This window comes from Zootoca vivipara, chromosome 6 (assembly GCF_965207765.1).
Source record: "Zootoca vivipara chromosome 6, rZooViv2.hap1.1, whole genome shotgun sequence".
Lineage (NCBI taxonomy): Eukaryota > Metazoa > Chordata > Lepidosauria > Squamata > Lacertidae > Zootoca > Zootoca vivipara.
Window position 1 is genome coordinate 85,609,873 of NC_142589.1, and position 13,388 is coordinate 85,623,260.

The 13,388-nt window shown below is 48.5% G+C and overlaps 1 protein-coding gene across 1 annotated transcript in view; it reads left to right on the top strand.

The window, feature by feature from the left end:
• Nucleotides 1-13,388, top strand: part of LOC118078488 (uncharacterized) — a 162,445-nt gene that overhangs the window by 60,454 nt on the left and 88,603 nt on the right. The gene's annotated exons all lie outside the window — the stretch shown is intronic.

The following is a 13,388-nucleotide window of genomic DNA, read 5'->3' on the forward strand; positions in this document are numbered from 1 at the left end:
ATCTACACACACACATACACACATACTGAGGATTATAGTTTGGAGAAATCCAATGGATAATTGCAACATATTGTGGCCCACATATTTAGTTCCCACTGGGATTTGCAGGAATTGCATGGTGGAATTCTGAAAATGAGGAAGGGGTGGAATGAGGAAGGGATGGTCAGGCTAAACCTGAAGCCTCCTTGAAGGAGGACCAGTGGGGCGCAGGATCACCACAAAGCCTAATCTGACAAGCCACACAGCTCTGTGGCAACACGATGCTGCTTCCATGATGCCTTATTGGCTGGGTCACGTAACCAGAAAGAATTTTTTGCTGGAGGGGGCAGGGAAAGGAAAGGAAATGTGTCAAAAGCTATCTGGTTGAGGCTGTTTCTTGGGAAACATTGCGAGATCCACAGATTCTCTTTAGCACCCCAAAATGTTCATCTGTGAGAATTTGGCTCCGCAGTGATGTGTTTGCTTTAATAGAATCATAGAGTTGAAAGGGACCACAAGGGTAAATCACCCCCCCCCCCAACAGATGCTTTCCATTCCAACCTCTGTTTAAAAATCTCTGCGGGAGTCTGTTCCACTGTCAAACAGCTCTCACTGTCAGAAGGTTTTTCCGAATGTTGAGTTGGAATCTCCTTTCTTGTAACTTGAAGCCATTGGTTCGAGTCCTACCCTCCAGAGCAGGAGAAAACAAGCTTCTCCCTCTTCCATGTGACAGCCCTTGAGCTATTTGAAGATGGCTATCATACCTTCTCTCAGTCTCCTCTTTCGCAGGCTAAACATCCCACTTGTCACTTTCCCCCAGGATGATGCGGAACCATTAATGCAGGCTTCCTCAAACTCGGCCCTCCAGATGTTTTGGCCTACAACTCCCATGATCCCTAGCTAGCAGGACCAGTGGTCAGGGATGATGGGAATTGTAGTCTCAAAACACTTGGAGGACCGAGTTTGAGAAAGCCTGCATTAATGAGTGCTCTCTGGGTTCAGTTAGTCAACCAACCACAAATCCATCTAACAGTTCCCTCATTAAACCCACATTTTACCAGATTCCTCGTGAGAATAATAATAATAATCCTAGAATTCATTAATTTCTAGGGTTATGGGGGATTCCCTCCCCAATCTATAGCAATACTTAAAGATTGGACTCCAACTCCCCGAACAATGGCCATTGCTAGCTGAGGCTGCTGGGAGTTAGAGTCCAGCAATATCCAGAGAGGTGCAGGTTCCCGCCCCTGATCTTAGGAAGAAACATTCCCTTCTTTCGGTAGAGAATTGCTCCTGCGCTCCAGCATCTGGCGAGCGAGAAGCCGATTTGTGTCGAAATTGAATTCAGGATCTTTGTCCTACTCGGACTCCCTGAAGGGTTCGTTTAAGACTTGCACGCTTCTTTTTAAAACTGTAACAAGGCAAAGGGTAGCGAGGAAGAAACTCGTTAATTAAATGAAGGCTCGCCCGGCAGACCAGACTGCTACAGCGAAGAGCCAGCCATGCCAGAGCTCCCCGGGCAGGGAAAAAAGATTTAAATCAGGCTTGTTCCTTGGTTATCCCAGCAATTTTACAAGTATTATTAGCCTGGCGATTAAGGACCAGAGAGAAGAATGCTGAGGGTGGTGGGGGAAAGTCTGGACTCACGAGAATGGTGCTGAGTTGCGCCATTGGATGGCATTATCTGTCATGGACGCTTTAGCTGAGATTCCTGCACTGCAGCGGGTTGGACTAGATGACCCTCAGTGTCCCTTGCAACTCTGCAATTCTATGATTCTTTAACAGCTCCAGCAAGCTTGGAACTGGAGCATTTTAGGGGAATCGCAGAGCTGAGAGAGGTTTCAGGAAGAGGGTAAGGAGAAAGGCAGCCTCCCCCATCTCTCCCTAGAAAACTTCCTCTGATGTATTAAAGGTAAAGGTAAAGGGACCCCTGACCATTAGGTCCAGTCGTGACCGACTCTGGGGTTGCGCGCTCATCTCGCATTATTGGCCGAGGGAGCCGGCGTACAGCTTCCAGGTCATGTGGTCAGCATGACAAAGCCGCTTCTGGCGAACCAGAGCAGCACACGGAAACGCTGTTTACCTTCCCGCTGCAGCGGTTCCTATTTATCTACTTGCATTTTGACGTGCTTTCGAACTGCTAGGTTGGCAGGAGCAGGGACCGAGCAACGGGAGCTCACCCCGTCGCAGGGATTCGAACCGCCGACCTTCTGATCGGCAAGCTCTAGGCTCTGTGGTTTAACCCACAGCGCCACCTGCGTCCCCTCTGATGTATTACATTGTGCTAGAAATGGTCAGGTTTAGAGATGATCAACCCCTTGATTATATGGAAGGGTGTGTGGATGTGGATTGTTTGGGAGAGAGAAGGGTGATCCTATTTTTCCGCACCCTCTCCACCAACTTTTTATAATGCAACTTTTTATAATGCAAGGAGTTTTAAAACTCCATGGCATGCTTCCCCCCCCAGTCCTAATCCGTGCTATTACTTAAGCTTTCCCATGGAATGATGAGCCCATCCAGACCTTCATTTATTTTCTTTTAATCAACACATTGTGGCCGGTTTTCTGAACTGCTTTGGAACTGCCGTTGTTACGTTATGTATTAGAATCGTAGAATCATAGTTGGAAGAGACCACAAGGGCCATCTAGTCCAACCCCCTGCCAAGCAGGAAACACCATCAAAGCATTCTTGACATATGCCTCTGCTTAAAGACCTCCAAAGAAGGAGACTCCACCACACTCCTTGGTAGCAAATTCCACTGCCGAACAGCTCTTACTGTCGGTAAGTTCTTCCTAATGTTTAGGTGGAATCTTCTTTCTTGAAGTTTGAATCCATTGCTCCGTGTCCGCTTCTCTGGAGCAGCAGAAAACAACCTTTCACCCTCCTTTATATGACATCATTTTATATATTTGAACATGGCTATCATATCACCCCTTAACCTTCTCTTCTCCAGGGTAAACATACCCAGCTCCCTAAGCCATTCCTCATCAGGCTTTGTGCTGTATTCTCTGTTTTATTGATTTTTTTTTAAAAAAAAAACTAGTATGATTTTGTGTGGCTGAGAAGCCCCTAGGCGATGCCCAAATAACCAGTTTTGTTGCTTTGCTGCCAAAATGTTTGTTGTGGAAACACCCAGCCTGGGCATTTAGCATAGCTGCCAAGTTCTCCCTTTTTTTAAGGGAAATTCCCTTATGCTGAATAGGCTTCCTCGCGAGAAAAGGGAAAACTTGGCAGCTATGGCATTTAGAAGGGTAACGGTGACGATGCAAAAACAACAACAACCTGTGACTTTGCCTATAGTTGGCCCCAATTCGCTGCCAGAATGATCGTCACGGGAACACCCAAGCTTGGTATGAGAGGGCGTAGGGCAGTGACGAGAGCATAAGGTATCTGGGGATTCCTCCGTTGCTGCGAAGTGGAAGAGTTAAGATTCCAAGGGATTGTCCATTGCACTCCACCTGTTCTCAGCAGGCTGCATTTACCAGATGAGTCCAGTAGGAGGCGGCGTCTAATCATGGGAGGTGAGGGAGGGCTGGGCAAGGTGGCATCTTCTCAGAGCAAGACTAGAGCAATATTTTACTGTAGCCTAATAGGACAGGGGTGGAGGGGGAGAGAGAACCTCTCAAATAAGCACTTCGGTAAGCTAGATGTTAAACAAAAATGATGTGGAAGAAGGGAAATTGTTCTTGAGCATAGTAAAAAAAAAGACATCATTTATTTATTAATCGCCTTTCAAACAACCCTAATTCCTGCAATGAAAGTGGGTTGGACTAGATGACCCTTGGGGTCTCATCCAACTTGGAATGTCCTTCTTTTCCTTAAAATGTCCCTATTTTTGTTGGAGAAATGTTGGAGGGGGTGGGAAAGGATGTCCCTATTGTTGTCATTGGAGGACGTCCCTATTTCCATCGGGGAAATGTTGAAGGTTATGAAATAGGATGTCCCTATTTCCACCAGAGAAATGTTGGAGGGTATACAAGAGTTGTCCCCAGCAATGTTCTTCTCAGAGTAGCCCTATTGTTGTGAATCGGCACGGCTAATTTTGGTCCATTCATTTCAATGGCACCGCATTCACGTCAGACACTCTGGTGAAAACAGGGACGTCCTACCACACACTCCAAGCTTTCGCCAATGAAAATAGGGATGTCCTAAGGAAAAGCAGGAGATTCCTGGATCAAATCAGAAACCAGGACGGCTTCTGAAAATCTGGGGCTGTCCTTGGAAAATAAGGACCCTCGGAGGGTCTGCTCCCTTTGCAGATACAAGTCCCATTTAGCTGCCATAAAGGTAAAGGTAAAGGGACCCCTGACCATTAGGTCCAGTCGTGACCGACTCTGGGGTTGCGCGCTCATCTCGCATTATTGGCCGAGGGAGCCGGCGTATAGCTTCCAGGTCATGTGGCCAGCATGACAAAGCCGCTTCTGGCAAACCAGAGCAGCACATGGAAACGCCGTTTACCTTCCCGCTGTAGCGGTTCCTATTTATCTACTTGCATTTTGACGTGCTTTCAAACTGCTAGGTTGGCAGGAGCTGGGACCAAGCAACGGGAGCTCACCCCGTCACAGGGATTCGAACCGCCGACCTTCTGATCAGCAAGCCCTAGGTTCAGTGGTTTAACCACAGCGCCACCTGGGTCCCTTTAGCTGCCATAGTTAACAGCAATTTGTTGTTGCTTAGTTGTTTAGTCATGTCTGACTCTTCGTGACCCCATGGACCAGAGCACGCCAGGCACTCCTGTCTTGCACTGCCTCCCGCAGTTTGGTCAGACTCATGTTCATAGCTTCGAGAACACTGTCCAACCATCTCGTCCTCTGTTGTCCCCTTCTCCTTGTGCCCTCCATCTTTCCCAACTCCTCCTCCTCCTTCTTCTTTGGCGATCACTCGTAGCCAAGTAAGATTGTCTTCCATAAACACGGTTTTAACAATGGGTCCGTAAGTGACTGTGGAGGCCAATTCTGGATCCACACATCCTTCCGCAGTGGGGAAATCGGTTTCCAGGCGGGAGCTGACACATCACTTGGGAAGACAGGCGAACTAATACCATTGTAGCCAACATCAGGGTCTTTTCCAGGGAGTTTTCTCTTCTCATGAGGTGGCCAAAGTATTGGAGCCTCAGCTTTAGGATCTGTCCTTCCAGTGAGCACCCAGGGCTGATTTCCTTCAGAATGGATAGGTTTGATCTTCTTGCAATTTGTCTAATCCTCCCCAAAACCACCTTAATCCCCCGGGGCCATCACCACACCTGCTCTGCCGTGTGTTTCATAAGGAAATAATTCAATGTATGCAGAGATACTTCCTTCTGCCAGTCTGCGGTTACCCAAGAAGCAAACAGCACTTTCTCCCCATAGTGCATTATCTTAAGAACACAAGAAGAGCCTGCTGCTGGATCAGGCCAGTGGCCCATCTAGTTCAGCATCCATTGCAGATGCCCATTGTGGGAAACCGGTAAGCAGGATCCGAGCACAAGAGTTAACTCTCCCCTCCTGCAATTTCCAGCAAGTGGTTTTCAGAAGCATTGTTTCTCCTGACCATGGAGACATAGCATAGCTATCCTGCCTAGTAGTCTTCAGTAGGCTTCTCCTTCGCCATTAATTTGTCAAATCCTCTTTTAAAGCCAACCAAGTTGGGGGCCAACACTGCCTCCTGTGGGAGTGAGTTCCACCGTCTAACTGTGCACTGCAGAAACAACTCCTTTCTTGTATGTCTGCTGTTACACTCAGGTCCTGCTGGTGGGCTTTCTATTGGACCACCTGGTTTCCCACTGTGAGGTGGGATTCCCTTTTGTCCTGGTCCAGCAGGCTCTTTTTCTGGTCTGATATTCTCCGTCATGAATATTGAGCCAGAGCCATTAGCTCCATCTAGCCTCGTATTGTCTACACTGACTGGCAGCAGCTCTCCAGGAGTTCAGGCAGGGTTCTATCCCTGCCCTACCCAGAGATGCCATTGGGGATTGAACCCGGGACCTTCTGCATGCAAAGCAGCTGCTCTACCGCTGAGTTGCAGCCACCAAAACATAATACGCTTGCAGTATTAGCAATGGGATCAAACTGAGTTTTGCCAGCGCGGGGCACTCTGTCGCACGTGAATCCCCCATCGGGATGTGCCCCTCCAACTAGAAAACCCAGCAGCTCTTTCCAAAAAGGAGGGAGTCCCTCCAGGCCCAGTGCTGCGGTCTGCAAATGTCAGGGAGCCAACAAGGAGAACAGGTCGTTTGCAGATCAGAGAAAGACAGCGAAACACAGGCTAATGTACAGTTAGTTTCTTTATTATGGAAGCAGAACAGACAACCCACGGAGAGTTCTAAGGGTTCCTCCTGTCTAGATGAAGCATTTGCGCAGACTGGCTTGTAGCTCCCCCCTCCACCCCTTATCCATCTGTGCCAGGCCCCTTTCCTCTGTCTATGGTGAGCCCCAAGGGGCCCTCTCCGTTTCTGCCTGGCTCTCTGCTCTGTAACATGCAATAGACAACCTTGTTCTGGGGGACTTGCAGGCTGTCAGCAGAGAAGCTGTTGGGGTGGCTCTGCAGGAGAACTGCCTGGTCTAGGACACGGGTTCAAATCCTCACTTGGCCAGAAAGCTCTGTTGGTGGCCTTGGGAGCCAACAACTCTTGCCTCTCAAGCCTAACCTCCCTCGCAAGGTTGTTGTTGGGATTCGATGAGGGTTAGAACCCTGAGCTCCTTGGAGGAAAAGCAGAATAAATAAATAAGCCCTAATTCAAAGTACGTCCCCTCCGAAGCTCAAATATTTGGGGCGATTAGTGTCCCTTGCGATGGGCGTCTGATGAGTCACATGCTCCGCTGTCCCAGATCAATGTTCCAGGAAGTGATGACCTTTCTTCGAGACACAGAAAGTTTCTCTCGATTCCTCTTATCAAAGACGTGGGGAAGGCAGGGCTCTAAGAGGCAGGGATGGGTGTGTCTTCTGACACCTGCTCCTCAAACAAAAGGTTTGGCCAAGTGAGCAGGAGATGGCACTTGGGGACAGGACCTGATCCAAGCCAGAAGCATCGTGCTCATAGTCGGAGAGAAACCACAAGCGGTGCATGGCATTCTCGCGGTGCCTGCATGCTGGAGGAAAACAACTTTGATGACAGAGAGGTGCAATTTCACGAAGTTTCCATGAGATGGGAGCGTACACAATTGTTTGTTACCTTCTGGGTAAGTCGCTTTTGGAGGTCTTTTTAGAGTTATGGATTGTATTCAGGGTAGCACTGAGAATCATAGAATTGTGGAGTAGGAAGGGACCTCCGAGGGTCAACAAGTCCAACCCCCTGCAATGCTACAGGATTCTGTCGGGGATCCTTCATGCAACCTCCACCACCTTCCGAGGGAGTCCATCCCACCACCTAATGGATTTCTCTGTCGGAAAGTTCTTCCTGATGTTAAGTCGGAATTGCTTTTCTTGCAACTTGGATCCGTCGGTTCAGGTTCCCCCCTCCGGAGCGGAAAAGGCAAGCTTGTTCCATCTTCCATGGGACAGGCCTTGAGATATTTGAAGGTGGCTAAGATGCCGTCGCGGGGACGCGGGTGGCGCTGTGGGTTAAACCACTGAGCCTAGGGCTTGCCGATCAGAAGGTCGGCGGTTCGAATCCCCACGACGGGGTGAGCTCCCGTTGCTCGGTCCCATCTCCTGCCAACCTAGCAGTTCGAAAGCACGTCAAAGTGCAAGTAGATAAATAGGTACCACTACAGCGGGAAGGTAAACGGCATTTCCGTGCGCTGCTCTGGTTTGCCAGAAGCGGCTTAGTCATGCTGGCAACATGACCTGGAAGCTGTACGCCGGCTCCCTCGGCCAATAACGCGAGAGTCGGTCACGACTGGACCTAATGGTCAGGGGTCCCTTTACCTTTACCTTTAAGATGCTGTCACTGTGAAAGTTTTTCCTTGCATGATTCCCAGGTGAATCCACTGTGTCCCTCCAAATTTGTCCAGGGAGTTTCCGCAACCCTCTGGAGCAGATTTTGGGGTGGAGGGTGGGAGATGAAGAGGAGATATACTTTTTGTGTTAGCATTAATCTTTGTGCTAACACAAAAAGCGTGTTGAATAAGAACGTAAGTGAAGCCTGCTGGATCAGGCCAATGGCCCTTCTAGTCCAGCATCCTGTTCTCACAGTGGCCCACTAGTTGCCTCTATGGGAAACCTGAAAGTAGGATCTGAGTTCAAGAGCCCCCTCCCCTCCTGCGGCTTCCAGCAGCTGGTATTCAGAAGCATTTACTGCATCTGAATATGGAGGCAGAGCATAGTTATCATGGCTAATAAACCATCAATAGCCCTCTGCTCCACAAATTTGTCCATTTGTCTTTTAAAGCCATCCAAGTTGATGGCCACCCCTGGCTCTTGTGGGAGTGAGTTCCATAGTTTAACTCTGTGCTGCATGAAGAAGGACTTTCTCATACCCTCCGACATTTCTCTGATGAAAATAGGGACATCCTATTCCATACTGCTACTAATTTTATTATTTGTACCCAGGCCATCTGACTGGGTTGCCCCAGCCATGCTAGGTGGCTTCCAACATATGTAAAAACATAATAAACATTAAAAGACTTCCCTATACAGGGCTGCCTACAGGTGTTTTCTAAAGGTTGTCTAGTGACTTATCTCCTTGGCTCTGGGGTTGCATAACTCTATACCCCTCCAACATTTCTCTGATGGAAATAGGGACGTCCTAAGAAAAAGCGGGACATTCCAGGATCAAATCAGAAACCAGAACGGCTTCTGTAAATCCCTGGAAAATAGGGGCACTCGGAGGGTCTGAAGTAAAATGCCAATTACGTTATTGCAGACACACACGGTGAAATGATCAGGCCCGGCTCTAGGTAGACCCCCGGTGGCGCAGGGCACCATGGCGCCGGCCCGCCAGGAGGGCGCCGCGAGCTGCGCCCGCCCGCTGGCCGCCCGATCCGCCGGACCGCCGTGCAGCTGCGCTTGTGGCGACGCCCACCCGCCCACCCGCCCACCGCGCTGGGGAACGGGGCGGGAGGGCGCCAGAGAGATCGCGCTGTGCCTGCCCGCCCGCCGCTGCGCCCACCCGCCCGCCGCGCTGGGAAACAGGGCGGGAGGGCGCCGGAGAGATCCGGCGCACCACAGTGGCAGGGGCGTTTAAGACGGCACTGGAAATGATTGGTAATTTGTTAATTAACACACTGCATATTAATGGGTTTTGGATTTCAGCAAGTGCTTTTAAGGTTGGAATTTATTTGTTTTTTGTTTCCCTGGTTGGCTGACGATTGAAACATTGCACGGTCCGAGAGAGTGTTGTCCCTGCTCCTCCTGTTCTCTTCCACACCCTCTCATGGGCAAAGGAGCAGAACCTCCCTGCCTTGTTTCAGATGGCAATAGATGCGGGCAGCAAGGTTGCCCGCCGGGGGTGGCACAGGGCAAAGCTGGCAGAGCGCCAAGGGCATTTTTTTGAAATAGGTCCCCAGCTTTTACCAAGAAAGTCCTCACTTCCTTGCTGACAAACACCTACGGCTCTAAATTGTATCCTCCTGTGGTCAGTGGACTAGGGGGACTAGGCTAGCCCCCAAAATGTTCCCCTGCCACCTCCTTCCCAAAGCTTGGGAAGCTTCTGCCTGGCTTAGGGAGGGAGGTGCGACGCTTACCTGCCTCTGAACATAGCCATATAAGCTAAGAGGACTGCAGGTTGGACTCAATGATTCTTAGGGTCCCTTCCCGCTCTATAGTTTTATGATTCAATGACAAGCCCATTTGGATGCAGTGGAGAGGGAAAACTTAGAATCATAGAATCGTAGAGTTGGAAGAGACCACAAGGGCCATCCAGTCCAACCCCCTGCCAAGCAGGAAACACCATCAAAGCATTCTTGACATATGCCTGTCAAGCCTCTGCTTAAAGACCTCCAAAGAAGGAGACTCCACCACACTCCTTGGTAGCAAATTCCACTGCCGAACAGCTCTTACTGTCAGGAAGTTCTTCCTAATGTTTAGGTGGAATCTTCTTTCTTGTAGTTTGAACTTGTCTATCATGCTCCTTACCTCTGTGGCCCATTTAATGCCTCTGGGTAAGCCATGGCTTGGAGGCCAGAGCACAGAACCCCCTTTGTTAATCATAATTTTTTAATTGGTTTCCGTATAGTTTAACAAATTCAGATCAGTTTCCATAGAGTATTCCCTTAGCTTATTGATTTCCCATCTGCACTTCCGTGATGTTTCTGCTCAAACCCTTTTCTCTGCTGCCTTAAATGTAATACTTGTTTCTATAATACATATCCTACATTATATTCCTTTCTCGTTCTCATTCCTTCGCTTAAATTTCTTGTCCTGCCTGTGATTTCAATCTACTATAACGTTTTCTCAGATAACCGAAAAAAGGGTCTCCACTCTCTCACAAATATTTCGTCTTTTGGGGGGGTCTCTTATATTTGCTGTCAGTTTCGCCATCTACATATAGTCCAATAGTTTTAGAAGTCCACTCCTCTTCTGTTGAAATAATAGAATCACAGAATCATAGAACTGTAGAGTTGGAAAGGACCACAAGGGTCATCTAGTCCAACCCCCTGCAATGCAGGAATCTTTGCCCCAATGTGGGGCTTGAACCCACAACCTTGAGATCAAGAGTCTCATGCTCTACCGAGTCAACTTCTTCTTCTTTCCATTTCTACCAGAGCACAGAGGGGCCCAGAATAGGAAATGACATCCACCCTTAATAAGTTGTTTGTATTTTTTTTTTTACACTGCCCATGGATTATATCCCAAGGGCGGACTGATGCTTGATCCCCAGTGTTGGTGACTCTGAGGTAGACTGCCTTGACTGGGGAGGCTCCATTGAGCTCTCATGGTTAATTGAGCTCTCAGGAGAAACTAATCCTCAACGGATATGTCCTGTCTATTTTTAGTGATAAGGGACCAAACTTGCTTGGTCAGGAAAAGGTCACTGAACATTAAGGGCCTGGGCTGGCTCTGGGGAGGAGCTAAATGCTTTCTTTTTTTTACAGTGATCTGCTCTTGGTGCAAAAGAAAATACATATTTTCTTCTCCATTGCGTCTTAGTCAGAGCCAATGTCAAAACCGTTTGAGATCAGGCATTGGAAGGGAGGATCCTCCCCCTGGCAGATCTAATCCTCTGTGACACCACCTGTCATATTCTGGTGAGCCACAAACTGTTGACCTTGGAGGCGAAAATTAAGCCATCCAGTTAAGCAACCTGCCTGGTTGCTCTGTCAAGGGGTTTGATTTGCTTAACATCCCGATCTATCTGGAAACGGAACGCATCTCGAGTGACAGCTCTTCCTCTGCTTCCGCGTAACGGTGCCAGAGAACATCGGAAGAGAACGGGAACAGGATCAGGCCATCTAAATCTCTCATCCTGTCCTTGCGGTGGCCAACAAAATGCCCTGAGTGATGGGAAGCAAGGACCTGAGTGCAACAGCAACTCTCCCCACTTGCAGTTTTTAATTACTTTACAGTTACAACATGAAATCACAATATATAAAAAAACACAAAATACATAATAAAAACCTAAACCCAAAGAATCAGCCCAAGGCCTGGTTGAAGAGGGACGTTTTTGGCAGCTAAAGGTGCATAATGAAGGCACCAGCTGAACCTCTCCGGGGAAAGCATTCCACAAATGGGGAGCCACCACGGAAAAGGCCCTGCTCTCATGTTGCTGACCTGTCGTGGAGGAGGCACACAAAGAAGGGTCCGGGGGTAGTTTCATATGGAAAGAGGCGGTCCTTGAGGTTTTGTGGTCCTGAGCCATTTAAGGTATTCAGGGGTAGATGATCTCTGGTACTGCAAGTAATATGTAACCACCATGGCTAGTAGCCATCAATAGTCTCCTCCTCCTCCTCTGTGAGTGTTCCCAATTCTCTTTGAAAGCCATCCAAGTTGCTAGCCATTGCTGCCTCCTGTGGCAGTGAGTTCCGTAGTTTACCTATGCATGAAGGAGTACAGTACTTCCTTTGATCTTTGCTGAACCTCCCAGCCAGCATTGAGGTCCGGCTCTGAGTGCTCCTCTCCCTCCCTCCCTCCCTATTCACCAAAATCTATCTTTTGCAGTCTTTGCTGGGGTGCGTAGGGGTTCTGTCCTTTTCTCTCTTTTTTTTAGAGAGGGGAGTGATAGAGTGTGGTCCAAATGTACGGAAAATTCCCACTGCTTGCAGTTTTCAGTCCATTATTGACAGGTGAGCAGCCACCCGTGTCTAGAAAATAATGGTCTGTCCTTTGGAAGGAAAGGTGTTTGGGATGACGAACTTTGAGAGCACATAAAAAAGGAGGAAGAGGTATTAGGTTGAGACAGACGAGGTTGTTTTCACTGGCTTCCTTCTGCTATTTGTTTGGGCACAGAAAGGGCACCAGCAAATGGCATGTTTTTGTTGTCTTAGGGTTAATTCAATGTCGCAACAACATCCGTACATGACGTGGTCGCCTCTTTCAGGTTAAACTTTGGGCGAATCTATCGACGGTGTCAGTGCTCTGCCTCTGCAGATGAAATCCCAAAGGGTGCTCATCAATGGCTCCTCTTCATCCTGGAGAGAAGTGACTAGTGGGGTGCCACAGGGTTCTGTCTTGGGCCCAGTCTTATTCAACATCTTTATCAATGACTTGGATGATGGGCTTGAGGGCATCCTGAGCAAGTTTGCAGATGACACCAAATTGGGAGGGGTGGCTAATACCCCAGAGGACAGGATCACACTTCAAAATGACCTTAACAGATTAGAGAACTGGGCCAAAGCAAACAAGATGAATTTCAACAGGGAGAAATGTAAAGTACTACACTTGGGCCAAAAAATTTGAAAGGCACAAATACAGGATGGGTGACACCTGGCTTGAGAGCAGTACATGTGAAAAGGATCTAGAAGTCTTGGTAGACCACAAACTTGACATGAGTCAACAGTGTGATGTTGTAGCAGCTAAAAAAGCCAATGCAATTCTGGGCTGCATCAATAGGAGTATAGCATCTAGATCAGGCATCCCCAAACTGCAGCCCTCCAGATGTTTTGGCCTACAACTCCCATGATCCCTAGCTAACAGGACCAGTGGTCAGGGATGATGGGAATTGTAGTCCGAAACATCTGGAGGGCTGAAGTTTGGGGATGCCTGATCTAGATCAAGGGAAGTAATAGTACCACTGTATTCCACTCTGATCAGAGTTCACCTGGAATACTGTGTCCAGTTCTGGGCACCACAGTTCAAGAAGGATACTGACAAGCTGGAATGTGTCCAGAGGAGGGCAACCAAAATGGTCAAAGGCCTGGAAACGGTGCCTTATGAGGAATGGCTTAGGGAGCTGGGTATGTTTAGCCTGGAGAAGAGAAGGTTAAGGGGTGATATGATAGCCATGTTCAAATATATTAAAGGATGGCATATACAGGAGGGAGAAAGGTTGTTTTCTGCTGCTCCAGAGAAGCGGACACGGGGCAATGGATTCAAACTGCAAGAAAGAAGATTCC